The sequence below is a fragment of the Dermacentor albipictus genome, chromosome 1 (genome assembly GCF_038994185.2).
Source record: "Dermacentor albipictus isolate Rhodes 1998 colony chromosome 1, USDA_Dalb.pri_finalv2, whole genome shotgun sequence".
Lineage (NCBI taxonomy): Eukaryota > Metazoa > Arthropoda > Arachnida > Ixodida > Ixodidae > Dermacentor > Dermacentor albipictus.
Window position 1 is genome coordinate 385,568,255 of NC_091821.1, and position 26,858 is coordinate 385,595,112.

Here is a 26,858-nt window from a genome sequence, read left to right on the forward strand (position 1 = left end):
GCGTACCCTACGGGGTCTTTGCTCAAGACCCCAGCAACGACACCCTTTTAACTCTCTTGCTCTCTATCAAAACCGCCGTGAGATTGACGTTGCAGAGGAATTTTGCGTGAAAGTCGCCGGCGGCACAGTTTTAGTCCCTGACATATGGCTTTAAGCGACATACCCGGTCCACGAGATACAAGTATGGACTCTCCATTCTCTATGGAAGAGTTAGAAGCTGCTATGGCACTCTGTAGGTGTTCTTTTTCACCACGGCCCGATGGCATAACATATACTACTCTGCGCCGCCTAGATCGAGACGCACGAAGAGAACTCCTCAGCCTTTTTAATAGTTCATGGCAAGATGGTGTCGTCCCACAGGAATGGAAACGCAGTCGCCTGGTACCGCTTCTAAAAGCAGGAAAGTCACCGCTTAAACTGGCATCGTATCGGCCTATAGCGCTTAACAGCTGTGTCGGGAAGCTCATGGAACTTATGATGCTCATGCGTCTCAAATGGTACATTGAACACCATAAAATTTACCCTGACGCTATGGCGGGATTTCGACGAGGCCATTCATCGATTGACAGTGTCATCGATCTAGTATCGTCTGTAGAACAGCAAACATCTTGGGAAGCGATTGTCAGTAGCGCTCTTTCTGGACGTGAAAGGCGCTTACGACAACGTTTCCCATCAACCCATACTAGACGTACTTTTGAAAAATGAACTAGGAGGGCGAGTATATCGATGGATCAGAAACTACTTGACACAAAGGTCTTTGTTCGTACGTGCGGAAGATGGTCCGACTACCGACCACTACATATGCCGAGGCGTTCCCCAAGGCGGTGTTCTAAGCCCTATTATTTTCAACCTCGCGCTTCTTGGGCTGGCCGAATCCCTACCGGAAACAGTGAGTGTCTCAATCTACGCCGACGACATCTGCATCTGGACATCAGCGGCCACTCGCCTGCAGGTTCGCGCAAGGCTACAGAAAGCAGCAACACAAACACGTAACTATATTCACACACAAGACCTTACCATCTCAACAGAAAAATGTGCGGTAGTTGCTTTTACGCGAAAAGCAATGTCTCGTTACCCAGTATGCATCAATGGCCAGCCCATCCCCTACAAGAGAAATCATCGGTTTTTGGGTGTCATTGTTGACTGGGACCTCTCTCGGAGCCCTCAGGTTGCCCACTTGAAGAAGCTCACATCTATTGTTTATGTCTTCAAGTTCATCACCGTGAAAACATGGGGATCGTCAGTGGGTTCCATGCTACAGTTATATCGAGCACTTTTTATCGGATTGCTACGTTATAGTTCTCTCGTGCTTGCTAAAACATGCAAGTCAAATCTTCGAGAATTTCAGAGCGTACAAGCACAGGCACTACGTGTTTACCTAGGCCTCCCGCGGAGCGCCTCAACAGCAGGAACCATTATAATGGCTCAAGACCATCCGATCACGACTTACATCAGCACCGACTCGCTCAGGGCCCATGTTCGTGATGTTTCACGCATGCAATCAAGCTCTCTTGCTTGCTTGCCAGAACGACGACCACAGGCGTCCTTCTACAGCGAGGTCAGCATCCATCGTGCCTCCCTATCATAGGGCTTCACAACCTCAGCACCTTCAACCTCAGCTTTGTGGTGTTTAAAACAACCTCAAGTGTGTTCCAGGGATAAGGGCTTATGGTTCCAGGGATAAGAAAGAAGACCGACCTGCCTACCTTGGCCTTGAAGCAAGCAGCTCTGGATTGTTTGCACACTTTCTACTTTGACCGAGTCCACATATATACGGATGGCTCTTCCACTCAGACCAGCTCCACCAGCGCAGTGGTTATACCATCACGATCAATAAGCATCCGATACAAGATTTCTCACTTGACAACATCGACAGGTTCGGAGCTTGTTGCCCTCCAAGGTGTCGTCGATTATATTAGCAACCAACACGCTAATCGGTGGGCAATATTCTGCGATTCGAAGGCGGCCTTACCATGTCTTCTGTCATCTCTTCGTCGCGGACCCTGTGAACAACTCGTGTCGGAGATACGAGAAATGCACCATCGTATGATCGCGAAAGGACACGACGTCGTGTTTCAGTGGCTGCCTGGCCATTGCGGTATATCGGGCAACGACCTCACTGACGAAGCTGCTAGGAAAGCACACGAAGGAGCAACCCTTGTTTCTGTACCTTTATTGCGGGCTGACGCAGCCCAACCCTTAAGCAAGCTAGCGCACCGTATGACATTGGAGAAGTGGCACACACCTGAATTCACCCAAGATCGATTCCATTCCCTCGATCCATCTATGCAACTGCGGCTGTTACGAGTGCTTCCGCGTAATGAGGAAACAGTGCTGTGCCGCTTACGCTTGGGCGTCGCATTCACCAATGCATACACATTTTTTATTGGAATGGCTGATAGCGCCGAGTGCAATGCCTGCAGTGTCGAAGAAACAATAGAACATCTACTGTGCTTAGAACGACAGAAAGCTGAGCTAGTTGGTAAGGATTAATTATGCAAAAAAGAGGTGAAGTGTGCAGACAGGACACAGGAGTAGAGAAGTGGACAACACGAACTTTTGTGTCCTGTCTGCACGCCTCACCTCTTTTTATCTACTGTGCTACTGCCCATATTTTGAAAATGAAAGACATGACTTCTGCACAGCTCTCAATTAGCTAAATAGAACACCGTTCACCATCAACAAGATCTTGTAACCATGGCCTCACATATCACAGCATACAGAAAGTCACAAAAGCGTTGCTGCGATTTTTGAAAGCCACGGATTGAGTCACCGTCTGTGATCCGGACTGAGTGACCGAATGATATCCCCATAGACTTTATCTTCTTCTTTTAATCTTTCCGTCCTCTTTTCTCTTTCCTCAGTGTAGGGTAGTCAACCGGGCTCCGTCCTGGTTAACCTCCCTACCTTTCATTTATCATTTGCTCTCTCTCTCTATTTAAAGTCTCCGGCGCGCACTTTTGTCAATTACCAGAAATGTCAAATTGTCTTAAAAACGGCCCTCGACTCCCAGATAACGCGATGCCGGATGACATCAAAGCCATGCGACTTTGGTCGGTAATAAAATGTTCCTTTAAAAAGTATCAGTTTAATTTCAACGTAGATGAAAGTACTACCTCTCTTTGGTGAAATTCAATGTGTACACGGGATTATAGACAACGAAAAGCCATGGCTTTTCAAGTGCACAAGTGCACTTGTAAAAAAACTCAGTGCCCTTCCACTCTGTGAAGAAGGATGACGAGCGAAGCTGTGTATGTGGGCCTCTTAATGACGAACTGAACCTCCGCCGTGGGTCGGCCAGGCATTGCACTATCTCCGCGATCGGCCCACGTACAGGGAGTTTTTTGATTACAACATGAAAATTTCCTTGGAGGGAAGAGGTATACAGCTTCGCTGTAAAACGCTACTTTACAATCAGTGTCCGAGTAAGTGGAGTAATAAGTTCGCAGCTGCTACAATCAAGAGAACAGTATCGAATACCCAAGACGAGTATGATGAAAAACATCGTGGCTTCCTCTGCAAGCCCAACAACAAAAATGCTCCGTTCAGATTCCTTCGATATAGAAAGTTCATACCGACATCAGCGAATATAGTGCCCATAATTCTTTTGCCACGCGAGATAGCTGCTTCTTTAGAATTCACAGGAAAAGGCTTAGCGCAACACTTAACTTGTTTGCCGAATGGGCCATTAAGACCTCCCATCACAGATGACTTTGTGGAAGTCACATTGTCAGAGCTATGCAATATCGTTATATCTCTGCCTGCCTCAGGCCCAGTTCGCGACGGTATTTCCAATGCCATGCTAAAAATTTTGTTTGCAATGCCCCCTGAAGACTTTCTGTATATGGTGAATTATTAGCTAAGAAATGCTTGGGTTCCTCCAGAATGGAGGACAGCCAAAATAATTTAGCTACTTAAAAAACAAGGAGCTGGCTTCAGTCTTGACACTATTATACCTATTTATCTTACGTTAGATAAGGTAAAATTTATTGAAAGAGTTTTATATGAGCGCTTGATGGATCATATATATCAAAATTCGTTACTGAGCCCAAGTCAAATAGGTATCCGGCCTGGTCTCTCCATTTGGTGTGCTATATGTAGGCTTGGAAAGCCGAATCCAACTTGCTTGGCATAGAAAAGAATTTAGTGCTTTAGTGACTGTTGACGTAGCGAAAGCTTATGACAGCGTCGAGTGCTCACTACTGCTTGACAGATTGCAGTCCCCCAATTTTCCGAGATATATAACGGCACAGATTTTCGAATTTCAAAGAAACTGAAAACTTCGTTGTTTTCAAAATGGCTTTTCTTCAACAAAGTTCGACCAGACAAGAGGGGCGCCCCAGGAGGCTGTTCTGTCTCCTGTACTATTTAACCTATTGATGAGTTCAGTTCCGCTGCGCCAGGATGTGAACGTGTATGTCTATGCGCATGACATTGCATTTTTCGAGACAGCAAGAGACATTAATTCCATTTACCTGTATTTGCAAACGTACCTCTGTACTCTAGAGACGTGGCTTCACAATTTTCATCTGTCACTAAACGTAAACAAAAGTGCATTCCTTCTCTTACCGCTTTTCGGGCCGGTACAGTTATCATAAGTATATGATCGGAGAACCATTCCACAGGTAGAGTCGCTTAAGTAATTGAGCATTACGTATGATGGAAAACTTAACTGGTGTTCTCTCATAAAAAATACTGCAACGAAACGGACACGACCTGTAGATTTACAACGCAGAATCAGCAACCAGCGTTCTGATATATGTGAAGAGACACACTAATTACGATTTACCGTATGTATGCACGGCCGATTCTAGAATTTGGCTGTGTTTTGTTCTACGGAAGTGCAAAATATACAATAAGGCCACCTATTCTTTCACATAGAGAAACTCTTCGACTATGTTTAGGTCTTCCTAAATTCGTTGCTAATAACGTGTTATACCAGGAAGCGCGCCTACCTTCTTTTCACACGAGACTCCACATGCTTACAGTTCAAGCCTACTTAAGAACTTATGTATCTCCTCTACGACGTACACAATGTGCATTGATTAGTGAACCAAATTCGTTTTTTGAGAACACGTGGCCACGGTCGCATACCCCACAGGATGTATTTGTGCAGGCACAATTAGCACCTTTAAACGTTCGTCTTAGGGAAATCATCCCGTTTGACAGGTTCACGTTGTCGCTCAAAATTGAATTTGTAGGCATTTTTCCCAAATGCAAAATTGCTGCCCCCAACATATTTGAATGCCCCTTTTCAAGACTATTTGGCCCATTTACCAATAAATGTCATAGCGACTGATGCTTCTTGGTGCGAAGAGAAGGCAGGCATGGGAATCTGCTCACCCTCACTCGATTGGTCTTTTTCACTTCTCCTGCCAGATTACAGATAAGTTTTTCAGGCAGAGCTTATGGCGAAAGTTCTTGCTTTCCGAAAGGTCTAGTTGTTATCCTCACAGATTCTCTATGTGTATGCAGCACGCTTAACGCGTCTACAAATTCGACAGCTTTGAACACGTTTTGTACGCTAGCTCCGCCCCACTCAAGTTTAATTCATGTAGTATGGGTACCAAGCCACCTAGATATTCGCCTTAATGAAATAGCCGATTCTTTAGCGCGAGCTTCTTTAAAGATTACGGTGATATCTGTGCATCCGGCGACTGTGCATATAGGCAGTTTTCTTTGACCGAAAACAAACAAAGCCTCTCATATATCGCTCCATGACAGAACACAGTGTCTGCCCTTTAAATGTCCCTACCGCCACTCTTTTATCGCCTTTCACCCTCTCCACAATTGCTTTTGAGCAACTAGCCATGTTTGAGCCACCGGCGATAAACACCCTTTCACTCTCTCCAACCTCTCCCTGCTTCCCTTTGTCCTTTTCCGCGTGATTCGAACTCGACAAGGGGCATTGACCCCTGGGCTCCTGTTCTTTTTTTTTTTTTTGTGCGGCGGCCTCGAGGTAGCTGCCGCTCTTTCCAGCTAACCCTCCATCACGCTGCCCGAATTCTACGTACCCTGGTGACACTCCATCGCTTGTTGCGTCGGAGGTCTGTGCATCCGCCGACTGTGCATATAGGCAGTTTCCTTTGACCGAAAACAAACAAAGCCTCTCATATCAGCAAACTCTACAGAATATGCATCTGAATTATTCTTGGAACCGACAATGGTGTCCTAATCGGCAATTAGAATTATCATTTACAAGGCTGCCCGTTGAAGTATTCCACCACTTAGAGAGAGAGAGAGAAAATAATGCAGGGAAATTCAGGGAGGTTAACCAGAGGTAGTTCCGGTTGGCTACCCTGCGCAGGGGGAAGGGTTAAGAGGGATAAAAAGAAAAACAGAGTGGAAGGGGGAGATAGAAAGAAATTATTATTATTATTATTTGTTTTGAACACATATACACATATACACACGTATTAGGAAAGGGAAAGCGAGGGGCAGGCTAGCAACTGCCACCGGAAGGGGCACAACGCCTGCCTACTCTTCTGAAGGGAGGTGACAGCAACACAGAAATAGAGGATAGGAAGGAGGGGAGGAAAACGGAAAGAGGAAAGGAGAGCAACAGGACACTGCAACAGGACAAATCTAAAGACTAAAGTAGAACTCAGCATCTGGATTTAAAGTGACGCCGCGTCGAACAGCCTCCACAATTATCAACCACATCCATGGCTAGTTCGCTATGCGGCTAATTGTGTTCTCCACGATGAGACGCCAAGTAAAGCTGCACGTAATCACCGTTTCACCGTTAGTCGGTTCACAATATACACTATAAGGTGTTTGAACCCGCCACCTCCCATCTTCGAAGGAAGAAGCCTTAGAACACAGTACAGATCACACACAGTAGGGCCGGTCACTGAAGGTCACACTACTACAGAATGTTCAATGTTCATGCTACAAACGTGAACCTAAGTTAGTTACTCCTATAAAGGTTAGTAGGGCGCGATGGGCCTGATCACGTTTAGATGCACAGCCACTGGGGTATAAACATTCCTCGAGTGTCGCACACCGCAGGCCAAGGAGATGATAGTTTCTCACTAGCGACATGCGCTGCGCACTGAAAGCGGGACACTCAAGTATAAGGTGCTGAAGTGTCTCGTAGCACCCACAAGACGTACACAATGGATAGAAAGAAAGGGAGACAAGCACGAACAAAGCGCGTACACTACAGAGCGGTAGGGGGCGGCACTCTTAGAGTCTGTCGTGAAGCCCCGTAGACCGCAAGAACCTTAATAGCGCGAGTAAGGCCTTCAACGCGGATGTTCTTTCGGAGCATTGGCCTTAATTTTGACTTGCACAAATGTGGTCTAGCGGTATCCGCTTTATGCTACCTCTGCAATGAGCCGGAATCCATCGATCCCATTTGATTATCGTATCGGCGGTTTTCTACTCATGAAATAGCTGGTACGCCAATGTTCGCGTACCCTTATAGACATCACTTCTAAGGGCTCATACATAGGCGACTCACGGAGGTCGCGCGACCAAGCTGGTCGTAAAGGAACCGGACGCAAATGGTCGCTTTATATTCATAAAGCGACTGTCTTGGGTAAGTCGCTCGGCTGCTCGACTTTGTGCCGCGCGATGCCGTCGTTAACCTAATGAACCAATTACTGGCGTAGGAAGAAGCAGGACGTCAGTATCCGCTGACGCTTATATTACGTTGCGATGAGGGTGTAATCATGGCGAGCGGCATACATCGCGAGAACATTCCGGTGTGCCGACGGGCAGGTCGCGCTTGTGTGAACATCTGCGGCCGCGAATCGCTCCTTGGACGGCGGTCGAGGTCGGTCGCGCAACCTCTCTTTTTAATAGCCGGTGTGAATGAGCCCTAAAGCGAAGTAAGGTGTTAGAAGAGGGAAAAATCGTGTTTATAGGTGTATTGAGAGATAGATACAACGCATACGTAAACACATTTAAGGCTCCTATAACACTTGTCTTATAGTGATGAATACCCAAGCTATTAGATTCGGAATGCTTAGGGGTGACGATCAACGGCGAATATCTCGGCAACCTTCGCTTTGCACATTGTCCTGTTCAGCAATATTGGGGACTAATTATAACAAATGAATGAGGACCTTAACCGAGAAAGTAAGAGTAGGGTTGAAGATGAATATACAGAAGGCAAAGAATATGTTCAATAGCAATAACTCAGGATCAGTAATTCAGGATCGCCGGTCAGCCTCTGGAGTATGTACAGGAGTACGTTTATCTAAGTCAATTACTGGGCACTGATCATGAGAAAAAAATTTACAGAAGGTTTAAAATGGGTTGGACTGCATACGGCAGGCATTACCAAATCCTGACTTACCACTGTCGTTGAAAAGTGTACAATCATTGCATTCTACCGGTGCTAACATATGGGGCAGAAATTTAGAGGTTAACAAAGAAGCTCAAGAACAAGTTAAGGATCACACAAAAAGCGATGGAACGAAAAAAAAAATATTTGGCGTAACGTTAAGAGACAGGAAGAGAGCCGTTTGGATGAGAGAGAAAACGAGGATAGCCGATATTTTAGTTGACATTAAAGAAAAATATGAAGTTGGGCAGGCCATGTAATGCGTAGGTTAGATAACCGGTAGACCATTAGAGCTACAGAATGGGTGTCAATGCCGGGAAGGGAAGCGCAGTGCAGGATGACAGAATTTTAGGTGGGTGGATGAAATTAGGAAATTTGCAGGCGCAACATGGAATCGGCTAGCGTAGGAGAGGGGTAATTGGAGATCGCAGGGAAAGGCCTTCGACCTGCAGTGGACATAAGAATAGGCTGCTGCTGCTGCTGCTGATGATGATGATGATGGTCATCATCCAATGGTCCAAGGATGCATCGCCCAAATATAAAGATATCCAAGAAAAAAAAATCCGCTGAACATTATTCACTGTTCCATTATGAGGTATGTGGGCTGTATATAGATACCCATGAGCCGACATTATAAATAGTACGTGTTTTATGTCGTTAGTCATTGTTTTATTACGAAGAATAGAGGTGGGCCCACTGGCAACATTTTGTCGGTCAAAATTCCATGCTGCATACGCCGGAAATCCGGTAGTACATATGTACACAGTTGCCCAAGAAAGGTGTAAGCCAATTATAGAAAATTTAGGAATATCAATGAAGTCCTTGAATATCGTGCTCGTTTCCGTTAATAGATCGGTGTGCTTTAGGTATTTATGTGAATCGACATTATGTGTACCAGTTTTATGACGTGATACTATGTTTTATTAGGCAGAACAAAGTTACTTGTGCCTGCTGGCACTGCTTTATGGGCAAATTCCTAGCGCTCTCTCTCTCTCTCTCTCTCTCTCTCTCTCTCTCTATATATATATATATATATATATATATATATATATATATATATATATATATATATATATATATATATATATATATATATATATATATATATATAAGCGGTTAGGACGCGAAACAATATATTGTATAAGTAAAGAAAACTTCGCTTTGTTATTAATCAAGGTCGTTTCACTTTGGGGCCCTGCGAGGCGCTCGTAATTCGCTTCTTTGGATTTTCGCAACGTAGCAACATGGGAATGAGAAAGCTACCGAGGAACATGAAAAACTACCGATACAGTTTTCTGTTGCTCAGTACGTGCAAACACACACGCACGCACACACACACACACACACACACACACACACACACACACACACACACACACACACACACACGTGCGCGCGCGCGCGCATACACAGACACACACACGCACACGCGCCCACACAACACATGCACACACACAACACATGCGCACACACACGCGCACACATACGTGCACACACACACACGTGCACGCACACACACAGACGCACACACTCACACACACACACCAGCACTCACATGCACACACATAGAATTTAGTCAGTCATATTGAGACATAAGAAAGTATTAATTCATTATCGTTCTTGAAAGCGTAAAAAAAACCTTTTGGACAATGTGCCCTATTTGAGTTCACTAGTTTATAACTTTTCATGTCTTATAACTGTTTTCTTTCACACGTGAACCCGGCTTGCCTAAGAGATCCGCAGCACCACAAGGACGTCCCGGCCCCACTGATATAGAAAACGCTACATAATGCACAGTCCCAATGTGAGACACACTCCAACGTCTCTTAGAAAACACAACAGCGCCTTTATTTATTTATAAACTTTATCAGCACTTCAGTACATGCTGGCTAAAAGGAGAGCTACCGGCTGCCTGGAAGCACTCGGAGGTCATCATGATCCCCAAACCAAATAAACACCTCTGCATCTAGAACTTGCGCCCAATTTCTCTTGCCTCGTGCGTAGGGAAACTTATCGAGCATATGATGCACAACTGCATGGCTAACCTCATACCTCGAAGAGAACAGATATTTTTCCAAACACTATGTTCGGTTTCAGGCAGAACCTGTCAACGCAATATGTCTTCCTTCTACTCAAAGAAGACCTCATTGGTCACCGGAGCACCAGAAGCAAATCATCGATTTTAGCCATCGACGTAAAGGGACCTTTTGACAGCGTCAGTAACGAAGTTATCCTCTGCAACCTCGAGGACCTGGGCTGCGGGTCTCGGACATACGACTATGTCAGGAATTTCCTCACGGACCGCATGGCCACAGTTGGAATATACAACCTGCGCAGCGACAGCTTCCGACTACCGAGCAAAGGCACCCCGCAGGTTTCGGTCATATCGCCGTTGCTCTTCAACGTCGCCAGGATCAAACTACCCAGCCTCGTCGATGCCATACCAGGCCTTACGACACGCTTTTTATGCAGATGATATCGCGTTATGGACAAGGGCCTCAAACACCGGAACGCAAGAAACACACCTACAGGAAGCAGTAGACACCATCAAGAGCTACTTGCAAAAATGCGGCCTCCGCTGTGCTCCCGAGAAGTCGGCACCTCTGGTCTTCAAGTCAAGAACGAGAGGCAGACCACCCGGCTACGATGAACCCGATCCCAACATCACCCTCAGTGGAACGCGCATCCCAAAGTTTCCCTACGAGTTCTAGGGCTTCACATCCACTAAGACGGGCCCAGGACGGCCACCCTCCCGCGACTACAGCGGACACTATCCCAGCTCACACATCTCATCAGGAAAGTTGCAAGCCATAGAAGCGAACTCAAAGAACAAGACAGGCTACGCGTGATGCAAGCACTCCTCACCAGTCAAATAACATACGGCACGGCCAACCTCGCGTTGAATAATGCAGAGGTAGAAAAACTTAACATTAAAATACGCAAAGCCATCAAAATTGCCCTGGCCTACCGTCCATGGTTTCGACTACGAGTCTTCTCAAGATGGGCGTACACAACACCTGGCAAGAACTAGGTGAAGCTCATAAAGCCAGCCAGTTAGAGCAACTGACGCTCACGCCCACCGGAAGATCAGTGTTGCAACGGCTTAGCTACGATGAAACCTTTATAGCCACCATGGACCAAAAAGAAAGAATTTCTCCAAACATCTGTGAATCCCTGCGCATAGCACCAATTTCACGCAACTTGCACCTCACTTACCACAACGAAAGACAAGTCCGAGTGGATGCCCTACGGCGAAGACACAGACAAGATCCGTACGCCAGATACACCGAGGCAGCCAAATACCCGCAATGAAACGCTTACGCCCTGGGCGTCGTAGATTCTCAGGGCAGAGAGCTAGCGTCTGCCACAGTCCGGCGCACAAAACCCTGAGACTGCAGAAGAGGCGGGGATCGCCCTATCAACTACCACGTGCATAGACGCAGCTGTATTGAAGCACCGCAGTGCTCCGAACCCTTACACTTGCGTGACATGGGTTCCTGGGCATGAGGGGGCTGAAGGGGAACGAAGTGGTACAAGCCGCGGCCCGAGGTCACACCTGCCGGCCCAACCCTTCCTACTCTCTAGATGCCCAGCTTCGTCAGCGGGGGCAGAGACCGTACCCATCACCTACTCAGCAATACTTCAACATCACAGAATGGAACTCAAGGTTAGCTCCCCACCTCACACAAAGCTCAACAAAGAAAGTGCCACACACAGAAGTCTACAGAGTAACACTTACGCCCGCGGAATACTCATGCAGACTCTACCCAACGCTACAAGGATACCGCTGCCCAATGCCCAAAAGATGAATTAAAGGCAGTATGCCCCTGAAATCGGCTGGTAGATAATAAAGTGCCTTTCATGCTGCCAACATAACGCGACAGCGACGATAGGCGGAGGGGTCCGCTGGTAATAGGGCGAGCTAAAGCTAAAGGACAAGCATTTCTTTGCGAACTTACACCGACAGGCGTACACAATAAACACCGAAACGGTAGCGCATTTCATTTGAACACCCTTCTAATGTTTCAGGTAGACAATCGTTTCTCGCCGAAAGGGTTTTGAATAAGTGGACGCCGTGAGAGAGAAAGAGACAGAAAGAAACGATTTTTTTCTCAACTTCTAATCTCGGGCCATTTAGCGTCAAATTTGTCGCAACGAGACCACTTCTGCATCCACGTCCTCGTGGTCCGGACTCGTGTCATCATAAGCTTTCAGCCAAGGGCTCTGCCCGCGACGACTTCGATACGAGAGTTCTTGAGATTGTGCTGTTCCGGAGAAAATGCTGCAACGCGCCAGCTATCTGTTATCGGCTTGAATGCACGCCAGACCGGCCTGTACGCACCGGCTGCAGCGGCGAGTGCCGCTTCGCGTCGACGAGCGCGCAACAGCTGTTCTGCCAGAGGAGCACGGCGGAAGGGCTCTCGCTCTGTCTCTCTCTCCCTTGCTCGATTGCGTCATGTTCTCCTTCCCATTAGCAACAGCGGTACGTCTTTTTTAATAGCTGCGTCCTCGGCGGCGACGGCTGCGTGTCTAGTAGATAGCGCGTGGCCCGGTTGTGCAAAGGGAAAGGAACGACTGCAGGGTGCACTTTCGCACTGTGCGCGTGATCCAGCTTGCCTTCGGAGGGCTGTGCGTGTAAGCGCGCGCGCTTGTACAGACCGCTGGAGTAGGTTCATCGGCGGTCAATGGAGAGAACGGTGTGAAGCCTGCCAGCGCCGGTGGTGAAGAACGCCTATAGCAGACGACATTGAGAGAGGAGGTGGTGGTCGCATTGGAAGCGCAGACTACGAAAGACGAGACAACAGGGACTCGGGTTATTCTATTGCCGTTTGTGTCGCGTGCACGCCACGTTAATATATATATTTTTCTTTCTCTCCGTGCAACGACCGCTCCCTTTGTACTTCGCTCGTTGACGGAAGGCCCCGCAGCGGCGAGCGACGGCTTCCTTTACAAGCGCTGCGGAGATAACGCCGCGCTGGCGCTAGCTTGGCACCGAACGCCGGTCCCTTATTCGTCAGCGTGCCCCAGCGCTGAAGGCTCTCGGCAACTCCTACAAAGGTGAGTGACGGTCCGTGCAGTATAGAAATGTACACTGAACACTTTCGTTTTAGTGTCTCCAGTGGTTGCAGCTTTGTGACGCGGTTGAACGCCCCGTTTGCGCAGAATAATACTCCTCGTTGAAAGGCAACAGTGCAGTTTCGGTTGTCAAGGCAACGCTAGTCGAATCAGCTGGTATACCCTTTGTAGAGAGCGCACGAGCTGAGGGTGGTCAACCTAGAAAATGCGACACGTGCTGAAAGCTGTACTTCGTGGAGGTTGGCTTTTGCAAACACTGTTGGCCGCCGTGCACTTTTCACATCTAATTTAATATCATGCGCTCCGGCAGCACATCTGTCGGTCACGCAGAGCTGGCATACCTTTTCGGAAGTTTAACTTCACGATGGGTTAACGTATGGTTTTGCACTTAGATGGGTTTAGTTGCATTAACCACAAGTCTCACCACTTACAGAGCATTCATGTCATTTTGTCGGATGTTGGTACCAGCAGTGTCAGAAATTTCACGAAGAATAACGCAATCGTCGGCAAGGAGATGAATGTTACACGAAATATAGTTGGGTAAGTGGTTAATGTATTTCAGAAAGTGGAGAGGGCCTAAAGCTTATCCTTGAGGAACGCCAGATGCAGCAGGGCTAAACGGAGACAAGTGCACGGTTATTGGATGCAACTAACTGTGATCGATTAAGAAGAAAGTGCTCTAGTCAAGCAAACAGATTAGGATCAAGATTCAGCTTACTAAGCTTAAAAATGAGTAGCTTGTGACATACCTTGTCGAAAGCCTTTGCGAACACAGTCTGTGCATGCGCCTTTAACAAGAATAAGATGAAGATCGTGAGCGAACGATAGCAGTGGTTTCACAGGACAAACTTTTGGGACGGAAACCATGCTGTGTGCGTGTGAAGAGTGAGTTATCGTCTAAGTGCTTAACTAAATGTGTAAATGCGAAATAAAGATATGTTAGGGTACTTTGCAAGAATGCTGGTGACGGAAATGGGGCTGTCAGTCATTATATATATATATATATATATATATATATATATATATATATATATATATATATATATATATATATATATATATATATATATATATATATATATATAAGTTGTTCGGTGCGCGAATTTTATTCGCAGCACCGAACAGTCTGTCCGTGTAAGCTTGCAAATGACTGCCTGTCCTTTAGCTGTAACCTTCTGCGGTGACGTGATCAGTTTTTCATCGCGACAATATGGTGGTATAGGTTTCTCAGTGCAGAGTTCAGACCGTCTTTTTAACGACACGTATCGCGAGCCAGAGGCTATCATGTTCAGGGCATGAATACGTACCCACATTACGCAAGAGTGCAGCTCTGTCGATGCAAGTGATTGAAGTTTTGGTATCTTCCTGGTGGCCGATTTAGGCGCACGTCGAAAAGCCTCATGTGGTCGAAATTAATCTGGAGCCCTCTACCACGGCATCTCTCGTAGCCAGGGTTGTTTTTGGACGTTAAAATCAATCAATCAATCAATCAACTATATATATATATATATATATATATATATATATATATATATATATGATTCCTGGACATTTAGCATACTACTCCACCAGATGGAAAGCATGAAAACTGAAGTCATGTGCACAGTTTTCCACAAATATACAAACACGCACAAAACACAGCACTTCTCCCTCAACTAAAGTGTCTCCAAGTAAGCACAAAAGTGCCTCCATTGTGCGAAATACAAAGGCCATGTTTGTCTACGGGCCAAGAACGTGTCGTGGTTCAAGGACTGACCTAAGGGCGTCGGCGCACAATGAGAGGCAAGATAACTCGCACTGCGCATTGTACAGTCCGATCAATGTGTGCTCGCCGAATCGGGAGAAAATAAAATTCTTGTTTCATTGAACTGATGTCGCGCTGGGTGCTGTGGACGTTGGCGATGACGATAAACTGGTCAAAGGAGAGAAAGGGGGAAGCCGAAGAATCACGGTCTGCGAACACGGCTGCCGGCAGCAGTCCTCCCGTATTATGCCGGAATAAAGTATCACGGACGCAAGGATAAGGGGTTGGATAGAAGAGCGTATTGACGATGCTGTTGACGTGCGCTAGGAGAAGTGGTATTATGCTTCGACGTACTAATTCATGTGTCCTTTACCTGACGAGTGTGCGATCCTTCGGCATTTAAATGCACTTTGTGCGCGATGGCATACACGAAAGGCTGCGACAACATTTGCAAACATGCATGCACGAGAGGAGGCAGCAAACGTTGTTGGTACCTTGACGTTGTATAAACGAGGTGCTAGCTTTGCAACTCGCTGTTAGGGATGCATTACATGCAGCATTGAAGTGTTTGAGCGACCACGTGCCCTTTTCTTTTACCGCGAGAAAGCGTCTAACCGTGCAACGGAGCTGACAAGCTAGATTGATGTATACGCAATATTCTTGTAGTATTTGTTTTCTGCTTCTGAATGCGCTGGCGACTTGTGTTGATCTCGTAGTTGGCGATCGCGGCATTCTCTCTCTCTTCAAATTAATTATAAGGAAATGCTTACATGGTAGGGTGTTTATCACGTATAATTCATATGAAGGCGCTGTAAACGCGGTTCACGAGGTTTTAATAGTTTATTTTTAAATGTTGGTGACATGTGTAGAGCCAGTGTGTTGACAAACAGAAAAATAAAAAAAATAAACGCTTCCTATGTCGAGCAATCATTAGCGCCGTCGTCTTAAAATATGTCGACTCAATGTATTGCATTGGGCGTTGGCCAAACTGTATTTACCGCGAAGGCGGGCGTATTTTTCGTTCTTGCCCAAGTCTGCCTTCCTGTAAATGTACAATGGCCGAGTTTAGGGCGGCCTTGACAATGTCACCGACGAGCTCTCAGTGTGTTTGACTAAGAGCGGACTCGGAGTCGTCGTTTTGCAAACACAAATCACATGATCGTGCACGTGTTCTATATAATGACTTGTCATACAGGAAGGCGCCTTGTCACAGAAGGTTGCGCAATACCCTTCGCGCTTTCTAAAGTATGATAAAAAAATCCACTTCATTAAATATCAAACGTTCTGCGTGAAAGGCATTCTTAGTAGTTAACTATGAATTTACATTTTAAAGCTATTTTTCGAATGTGTAACTGCAAACTTTTTAATATCCTTTTAAACGTGGAGTATGGACGAACACCAACATGTGTGCGTGCCTTTTTTACGCCTTCTATACATATTTTCTAATCTTTCTGATGCTGCGAGGGGTATTTTTCGCCTTGCCTTTGTTTCGAGACGAACCTGCACATAAAGGCTTAAAATAAACAGCGACAAAATATAAGCTAAGAAGCAGGGTGGAGCGGTTGTGTGGACATTAAAATTGGTAGTTTGGGACGCATGGAAATTTGGGCTCGTATAAGTGAAATAAAGGGAGGCAGTTACAGGACCTGATACCATATATTATTTGATACATGCACACTCCTCAGCCTCCAAAATGGAAATTCGCACCACCAAAAAATACTTTACATGGTTCTGCATCTAACAGCGTTGCCAAGCTATTTTTCGGGAAGACCCTACGTGGCCCTACGTTCACCTTGACCCTTTAACCTGACTCTGCGTTTGACCCTACGCCCTAATTGCTCGTCCAGATGCTTAACTGCATCATGTAAAATAAGGAGAACGTTAACAATAAATAAAACGATGTTAGAATAAACGAGCGGAACCATAAGATATCTAAAACTAACCAATGCTTTTCGTTTTCCTTTCTGCGACCTACGTCACATGCGCATTTGCCCGGCAGTCTTTTACGACTAAAATTCATGCCTTTTTTAAAGTGCTACATATTTTGCTTGTGCCAGTGAAGAAAAATGAAGATCTCAATGTTGCAATATGATTGAGGTAATGCTTTAGAAATTGTAATGGCAAAAATACGAACGAATATTTCTGAATATGGTGTAAGATTTGGGAGGTCAATCCCACCGCTGGCATACAGATGTAGGATTTGGCTGTCGTAGTCGTAGGGATGAACTTTATTCTTCGTCGGGACTTTGGCGAGCAGGGTTTATTTACAGTATTTACAGTTGAACATGAGATACATTTACACAGTCTAGCGTGACTCCCAAATGGAGCCCGCAAGACGAAGCGTACAGCAAACGAGCACACGGCTCACGAGTACATTGACGAGCACAGAGCACGACGACGAGCACACTCTAGCCGACGACAACAGCTCGTTATATCCACTTGGTGTTCCCTAGATTCCTATTTTCTTATAGGTGGTGCAACACGTTCGACGTCACCGAAACCAGGCCGCCTCTCCGCGGGACGTTTTACAAACACACACACGCACACACAGGTTTCAGTGCCCCCTCCGCGGGCAGACGACCTTTGCAGCGCAGTCGCCGGGCATCCATTGTCCTACGTCCCCGTAGCCAGGTGGTCACGCCCGACCCCAGCCGGCGCCCCTAAATTCCAGAGCTGCCTTTCTCCTGTTCTCCGAACGAGGCGCTTGGTGGATGAACGCTGCCGTAATCAAGTTCTCCAAAGGAAGTTCACGGTTGGTTAGCGCTGTCCTCGCTGGTTCTCTGAAGGGCGCCACCACCCCGGATCGGTCGACGCACCTGCAGCGGGCGCACTTGCAGCAGGCTGAAATAGCCGGCACGTTGCCACCCCAGCCGGCCATTCCTAACAATGGTAACAAATCACACGGTTGAGTAAATGATTATCTGCTTATTAAAAAAAAGAGCTGCTTCGAAAACAAAAAGAATACAAGGAAAGAAACCCACATACAAATAGAGAAAGCACCGGAACAACAATATCTGTTCACGCTTTGCTAACATTCAAGCAAATGTCTATTTCGTACAGAGTGGAGCATATGACCAACAGCGGGTTCGTCTGCGTGACCATTCGAGCGTTTCTGACAGACGTCTTCTCATGAAGCACCAAGTGGTCCCTGTGATCACGGCCAGTGGCACCTGTGGTCACGGCCTTGACAAACAGGGGTTGAATTCACGAAGCGAGCCATCGCTTTTAAACAGATAATTCATTTTTTTCGGTCGCGATGTGAAGGAACAAATAAACCCCTAACCATGATTTGGTGGGAAACAGGAATTACATGAATATTTATCTCTTGTAAAGGACAATCGTAAGCGTTAAATGTGAAAGAAGGAGCAGGAAGGAACTTTCGCTGTCAACTAAATATTGTCAGTATACTATCTCTGCTGACCATGGGCGGGAAAGTTGAGTGTCGGTAAGCAAGTGTCGTTTTTTGACTCACCAACCCTCCCTCCTCATCCCCCGCTAACATTAATTTTATCTTAACAGGTCGAGTGTACTGTATATTAGCCTGGCGTGGTGCAACCTGTCGTCATGACGCAGACACGTGGTGCGTTACACGCATAAGACCGACGCTAACGCGAGCGCGTACAGATTGTTTTCCTTTATCGCAGCTAATTTTACTCATACTTTCCCGGTGGTTTGCGCGTTCACTCTGCAATTGACCACTTGCAGAAGTACGACTGCGCATGCGCCAAAACCGGCTGCGGGGCGGCGCTTCGTGAGCGCCGTCTCCGTGGTTGGAAAGCAAACTGTGCTGCTCGGGCGTGACATGCCGGCCAACTGAGTCGCTTTCGGCTGCACGAGCTATTATTATGAAAATGGAAATAGTAATTTCTTCAGATTCCCACCCGCGAAGGTTAATGTGGAGAAGTTTGTGGACGGCATGCAGCGGTGAAGCGGTCGAACCCGGACGGCACGCCGTGGCAGCTAACAGTGCATTCTAGAATCTGTGGCTTATGCAGGTGATTTCTATTCCCTTGTCATCTCCTGCCAGTTCTGCAACGCTGAACAGAAGGCCAGCGACGTGCTGGCAGGGCTCGCTGAGGCTGTAAAATATAAAAAATGCAGTTTTCCTTCGCGCTCGTCACTGAGTCACCCTGAGTATACGCGAGAACGATTAAGCGATTTGTGAAGAACGGCGCAAACAGATGCGGCCGGTCTATGTACGTCATGTCATTTGTGAGTCTGCGCTCGTCTTCTTTTTTTCCGTACATGTCAGTTGTGTTGTGCTCTCTTCCAACATGACTTCGAACCAATTCGTCAAACTATCTGCCTTGATGAGTATTCGCGAGTGAGCGGGAGCGTACTGGCCTGCGGACGCACGCGCTGCCCATATTTAAGCTAATATAACATATAATAAAATAGGTTGGCGTAAGCTTTGAGGCCTTAGCGCTCGCAAAAATAGACTGAATAACCTACCGCGTACATGTAGCGCATGCGAAATTTGGGATACGGCTTCGTAAACCACGAGCATGCAACACAGCAGTTTGGCGAAACAGCACGAGATGAATATCAAATTTGCAAGCTAGAACGTGTACATCTGTTGTTCCGTGCAACAACTAAGAGTTCGGGGAATGCTACAGGCATAAAGCACTCATCCGGCCAGACATTCACAGTGCTCTCCGGCAATGTCGCCAATGGCTTTTGTGAACTATGCTGTAACCACGTAGATGCCCGACTTCATGGATGGCGTGTACGTAGCTCCTATGAGGCCAAGTGGAAGGTCCACGGTGTTTACGTTAAGTTTTATGTGCTTAACTTAACCCTCTTTTTTTAAAGCCCATCGGCGGTGTGCCTGACAAACGGACGAAGTGTTGGCATGAAGATAACTCCACGCATGGTCGCTCATTATCCAGCGCTCTGAGAAGTCAGCTGTCCGTCCCATTTGCAAAAACGGCAAGAGAATGAAGTCCTCTTCAATCATATTTAAGGCAGGTCATATATGGCAACTACCAAAGAACGTCGACGCTTTCACAAAACGTGAAAGAAGCTCTGCAAACACAACGTCGCCACTCGATGCCGCCGTACCAAAGCAAGGCTGGAGCCGGGATGTTTTCCAACCAAGCGGCGAGGCGCAAGCTTCCCGTTTTTCGCGCTAGGTGGCGCTCCGACTTTTGCAAGTGGTCAATTCGACATTGTTTACGTCCTTCTGCAAGGAAGCATTTGCCCTTCCCAGAATTGCACTTGGGGCCGGCAGACACGCCGCAGAGGGGTTTTCCCGTGGTTTCCAACTGCCTTGCCATCATGCACGGCCGCTTTCGCTCTCCTGTCGCACGGGAGGCGCACCGAACCAAAGCTGAACTGTGAACTTCTGAGTGTTTGCATCCTGACTTGACTAGAATATACTAGATTAGCCTGGACTATATCTCACTAGCCTGATGGACCAATCGAATCGATCGATTGATATTGGCGTGCCAAATTAAGAGCCGGGCTGTTAGAGAGGCTGTGGGGAAGGGCTCCAGAATATGTATATATGTTTACTATTTGGGGGATACCTTGACGTGCGCATAATTTTAGTACATGAGGTACTTTAACGAACGTCGCACGGCGTCGCATCAAACGGGAAGACAGCGACAATATCTTGATTTGAGCGAGTTGGTTCACTTTGACAGTTTTCATAAGAAAGCGCTAAAGACGAAGACAAAGGAACACATACGCGCCGGTCCTGTCGTATGTGTTCCTACGTCTTCGTCTTTGTCTTTAGCACTTTTTTTATGAAAGCTGGAAGATAGCGCTGCGTGTGACCACTGCGACAGCGAGGTAACTAATTATCGAACCCGTGCTTTGCCGTTGTGTCCGGCACAGCGCATGCAGGCAGTCACTCGCGACCGTGCTGGCGCGTCTTGACGACCGGCCGCTTTCGGAACAGGCAGTCCTGAAACGCCGTCCTTTACAGTCGTCACACCACGAGTCGGTCAAGGCACTCTTTTATATATATATATATATATATATATATATATATATATATATATATATATATATATATATATATATATATATATATATATATATATATATATATATATATATATATATATATATATATATATATATATATATAACGCAAATATATATATATATATATATATATATATTTGCGTTCGAGTGGCCTATTACAGAGTCTATAGTCCTCATGCGCGTCCTCAACCTCCTCTTTTTTTTTTCTCGCGCCTTTGCTTTTTCTCTTCGCTATTCTTTCCTACTTTGATTTCCCCTTACCCTTTCCCCAGCGCAGGGGAAGGGTAAGAATCTTTTCGGGTTAACCTCCCTGCCTTTCCCACTTCGTTTATCTCTCTCTATCTCTCTTTCTCTCTCTAGTACAGTATTATGTGCTCATTTTGTTCCCATTAGAACACGGCCGCTGTGGCTGGTTATCGAACGCGCTACCTCACTCAGCAGGACGTCAAAGGCACTAGCTGAGCCATCGTGACGGGTGAGAAAATTTTTTTCCTTCCTCCATGGATGAGAAGGAAGGAATAAACGGTCTACATGGTAGCCGCAGCATGGGCGGCAAGGCACGCGAAAACGGCCCAACACGTCCCCTCGCCTTCTCCTCTCCCTTCCCTCCCCACTACGGTGTGCCTCATAATCAGATCGTGGTTTTGGCACGTAATTAGATCCCATAATAATAATCACTATTATCGCGGGGCTCCGCCCGTCCATTACTTTCTTTCTTTGCACCGGCCATATTGACATCATTGTTTAGCAAAGAATTTATACGCTTCATTGTAAACCTATTTACACACTTACATGTTCTTAAGGGCGCGAATGCCTATAACTCATACTCTTACACCCGTAAAGGGTGTAAGGGTGTTAGTTATAAGCATAAAGGAGTCTGCAGTGCGACATTCACAACAAGTTATAATAGCTAGCACCGATCCGCGACGCGTGTCGATCTTGCTTATAACGCGCCGTCTATGCATAGGGGTTTTCTAGCAGGCAGCCGCGTGCAATGATGTGATGTATACTTGGCTACAAACGGCATTATTTACGTAACAATAGGCAGCGTCTCTTGCTCGGGAGTGCTCATAATTCGCGTGGGACATTACGCATATTCCACATATAGCATGCTCTGTTTTCATATTCATCTGTCCCGTCTGCTCCAGTTTTCTTTACTGATATTATATAAGGAGATGTTGACGCACAATTCAATGCGCCGGCTACTCCTTAGCTCTCCGATGGGTCTAGCTCACAACATACAGGGTTCAAGATTACATATCAAATAACCTTTTCATACATGCATCAGAAATTGTCAATCAACGTTTTCGCAGTAACACTCGGACGTAAGAACTGCATGGTACATACAATATACAAGTTGAATGGCTCCACAGTTCTGTAGAAGAAAGTCTCAAAAATACAAATGATACTGTCGCCTAATAATGCAATAATTGGGTGGTACAAATAGAGTGTAAATGAATTATCACATATAGTCACAGCAGAACAGTCAACATAACATAATCTACAAACACATACATATATACAGCAACATTGAAATGAAAGGAGCATTAAAAGCGTTAATAACCGTCAACTATGCCGCCGTCTTTGAGAAAAGTTTTTGATGCTCTTAAAGCTCTCTTCTGCAAGGTCGTTGTTGATCAAGGATCCAAAAGTTTCTTTAAACTGAAAGTTCTGTGGTGTAATGTAATTAGAGTCGATTTAAGTCGGCGTCTTAGTGTGTGTCGTGATGGGGGCGATCTAGAAGGAGGTGATTTATATCTTCTTCTAGAAATCCGCAATCACATTCGGGGGTTTACGCATGGCCAATTCTATATAAGAAATGTTTTGTGTAGGCAGTGCCTAGTGGGGGGAGTCATAATCGATGTATAAAGATTTCCATATTTCGGTCTATTGTCAATGAAAATTTGAATTTAATAAACGGATCAGTATGATACGAATTCTAGCTCTTAGAATTCTGGTCAAACTACGTATTTCTACACATTTTGAAGGACGTTGTCCTTGTGATGCAACGTAATTCATTCTTTGATATTGGGAGCGGAACCCATCATCATTGAGGTGCCCTTGTCGTGCTGCTTCATCGGCTGCTGTGTTGCCAGGAATGTCGCAATGCCCTGGTATCCACTGGAACTATATCTCATGCTTCGCTTGGTTTGCCTTTGTAAGGTCTTTAAGTGTTTCGTATGCAATACTGTCACTGATTGTTTTCCGTTTGTGCTGCAGAGTGATGTTAGAGCCGCCTGTGAATTGCTGAAAATTACCCACGGTTGCTCATCTCTTACTGACGTTATAAATTTCATCGCACACAGGATTGCGAATAGTTCAGCCGTTGTGAACGAAGTCGCACGAGATAACTTAAAGGATTCTTGGCCAATGTTGGCCGCGCATGGGTTTTCCGGTGGTCTCAAGCACAGATGATAGCGCGGCTGGTCCCGGCAGATAGCGTAGCGATGCATTTCGGCCTCGAATTACTGCATAGACTCCCTTTAGGGAGTGGGGAGCCTATGGAGCCTATACAGTAGCTCTAATTCGGTCGACGCTCGCAAGTTCTGGGCACTTGTTCACCCGATTGTACATGTTCCATGTAGCTTGTGTGTGCGTGTCTTATTGCGTGTACTACAACAATTTGAATTTGCTTCTTAATAGCATGTGTAATGGAACGAGGCACCTCGTGCAGATGCTCGCAATATAATGAACCCGCTGCTGAAAAAAATAAAAAATTGGAGGATGCTTAAGCTTCGCCTTTAGGAATGGAACACGATAGCATTCAAAGATCCCCGACTGCTTTTCATGCTTCCCGGCAACTGCAGCGTATGTATCCGTAACGTTTACCGCTAAACGCTGGCGGGCAACGCTATGCACGATGGCGCGAGCTTTCTGGCAGGAACACGTCCTCATGTGTGGGCCGATCCCGGAGGTAGTTCACAGCCGCCTCAAAAAGCTACATCATTTTCAGGTTTCTGTTGCTGTTTCACACTTTTATTATTTAAGTCGGAGAATATTTAACACAAAAGGCGCGCGCTGTCGGTGCTTTGTTTGATGACAGTCTCAATATTCCGAGAAATAACTTTGTCAAGAATCTAAGGCATGGTATGAGCAACTTTAGTTATAAAATGGTGTGGCAATATAACCCGCATATAGCGCATGATATAGCAAGGCGTGGCATATACGCATATTTAAATATATACGGCAACTTCCTCTCATGGGACGCCAACGCCGGCGCCGATGCTGACGCTGGCACCGGATATTCTGCGACACGGGGCCCTTAACGCAAGCGCGTTAAAGAAAGATACTTCCTCTACTTTGCGCCCCACCGGCCATGCATAGCCGTCAGTGGCTTCACTGCGAATTATCTACGCCGCACCCGTTCGCTCTACCGCGCCTGTATGTATGCGACGTTTTCTGGAGCGCGTTCAGAAGCGGCTCTGGGCTGATAAGGAGAGGAGAAATAGGAGTCTGCGTTGCGGAGGCATTGTCTTTCGCGGTCTTCTCGCTTAAAAAGAAGTGCTTATATGCGCCAAGCACGTGGCGAGGCGCATCCCATTGTCAGGTGGTTATAGAGTTGGCTTTCCTCGTAGCTGTCGTCTCAGTCCCGCTTTGTGCCATGTTCCCACACCGTTCGCGCGTGTCGATGCATTAAAACGTCCACTTTCGCAGTGCACAATGGCCGTGAGGCCGTGGATTTACGAACTTGAAGCTCCAGCTTTAAAATAAATTAAATTTTTAGGTTCTAGAAAAACAAAAAAAAAAACAAAAGACGAACGAACAAATGAATGAATGAACAGGCAAACAGATAAATTCATGGAGAGATTTGATGTGCCGAAATCACTATTATTATCCAGTAAATAGATAATGTCGCTGGCTAGAACGTGACGACTATAAGATCAGACTTTCGGCTTTTTCTTCATAACAAATCCAATTTTCGAGCTTTACACGAGGAGCGAATGACTTTCAAACAAGGCTTCGTATGGGGCTCCTGGGGGCATGCGCGGTCGGTGAGGCCTGCTTTGGCCGATGTGTTTGTTCGACTCGACGCTGGCAGCTGCGCGCTTTCCTCTTTAACAGAGAGCGCGACTCCGTAAATAGCGAACCAGAAGCGACGTTGTTTGTGCGGAACGCCGCTTCCATTCCTTCGCGGGTACTATTTGCGACGAGAAAGGAATAAACAGAACGCGTTTGGTTTACGGCAGCAAAATGCTTACGTGCGTTTACATTTCTCAGCCTTTACCATACATAAGTCAGAGCCGAAGATGGTGAAAATGGCGGCAAGTGTAATGAGGTTTTGAGACTGCAACGTACTAGCAGTGTGGATACTGTGGCCCAAGTGCTGTGCACATTGCGATTATTTTGCGACTAAAAGTTTCAAATAGTGCGTGGCTGTAAGCTTTCAGAATCTATTCTTCTCTACACTTGCATCCAGGCCTTCCTTGTATTGCATCTCGTTGTTCAGGAAAAGTGTTCGTTGCAAAATATTGTATCCTTAAGTGCGTGAATACACATGGAGAAGGGGGAGGGGAGGAGGGGGTGCTACTTGCTGCTTCCCTTCTGCAGGCTTAAGTGAGACGGGATACCGTGAATGCAACACGCATCAGTCAACAAGTGGCGCGACTTACTATACACAGCTGCAGTGGCTAGCCGGCAGCTCTCCGGTGTGCGTTCACGCGTAATCCGTACACGGCAACCAACAGAAAATAATGGCAAACCGCCGCAGTGACTCGATTACTGTATATGGCGCCGAGCTGCTGAGAGCGAGGTCCCGGGTTCGATCCCGACCACAGGGGGCCACGTTCCGATGGCGCCGGAATGCAAAAAAAAAAAAAAAAATGCTCGTGTGTAGGGCACCGCTCGCGTGGTAAACAAATGGGGAAAAAATAATCCGGAGTCCGTCGCTATACGGGCGTGCCTGATAATGAGGTCGTGGTTCTAGCTCGTAAAACCCCAGAATTTAATTAAGAAAATAATGGCGAACGCCCGCGGATCGGCACACCCATACAAATCTGTGGGGACGCTTGAGGTCCGAACGCACCTTCAAGTTTTCGCCGTCGTAGATATATAGCAGCGACAAGAGCTTTTCAAGCACTGCCCGTTTCTATAGCATGGGCACTTTGTTTTTCAGTCGAAATTCGTCAATGTGGATTATAGGACGGAAAATCAGGATTTCGTTGGGTGGGCGTCAATACGGCAGTCGGTGTACGGGCGGTGTGTATACCCGGTGCCCATCTCGCGTCGAGGAAACTGGAAGAAATAAGCGCCGCCCGGCTTGAACGACGGAGCTGCAACGACAGCACCTGGGCGCTCGCAAACGCGGAACGCTCCTAGGGTGGTGGCACGTGATGGCACGCGATGACGAGAGCTCCGCGACGCGCATACAGGTCATGAGACGCCTTTGAAGCATAATAAGCTTCCTCCTCTTTCCCGCATTCAATGAGCTCTCTCGCCAGCTAGCTTCCTTTTCTCGGTCACGTTGCAAGGTTTGCGGGATCGTTCGTCGTGCGGTATGAAAATAAATCAGTAAACCGGTACTGCGCTAGTATTGATGTGTGCTCACAGAATATATTAATAGTTCGCGCTGAAGAATAAATTTGTCTCAGCGGCGCAAAACGGTCCTTCGGCCGAGACTTCGGGAAGCGGAAAGCTACTGGACGGAGACTTAGAGGCGGAAGCCACGGCGGTGACCTTGGTAAGTTAATATAGAGGGCGTATAGTAGGGACAATGCCTCGGTCCGTCTGCCAGCCGCGAGGCGGGCCAAGGCCGGG

At 46.6% G+C, this 26,858-nt stretch overlaps 1 protein-coding gene across 1 annotated transcript in view; it reads left to right on the forward strand.

Annotated features, from left to right (window-relative positions):
• Nucleotides 1-12,799: 12,799 nt before the first annotated feature.
• Nucleotides 12,800-26,858, forward strand: part of LOC135902408 (sodium/potassium/calcium exchanger 5-like) — a 52,400-nt gene continuing 38,341 nt past the window's right edge. Inside the window, exon 1 of the mRNA XM_065432429.2 lies at nucleotides 12,800-13,351. The gene's annotated coding sequence lies outside the window, so the exon portion shown is untranslated. The remainder of the gene's footprint in view (nucleotides 13,352-26,858) is intronic.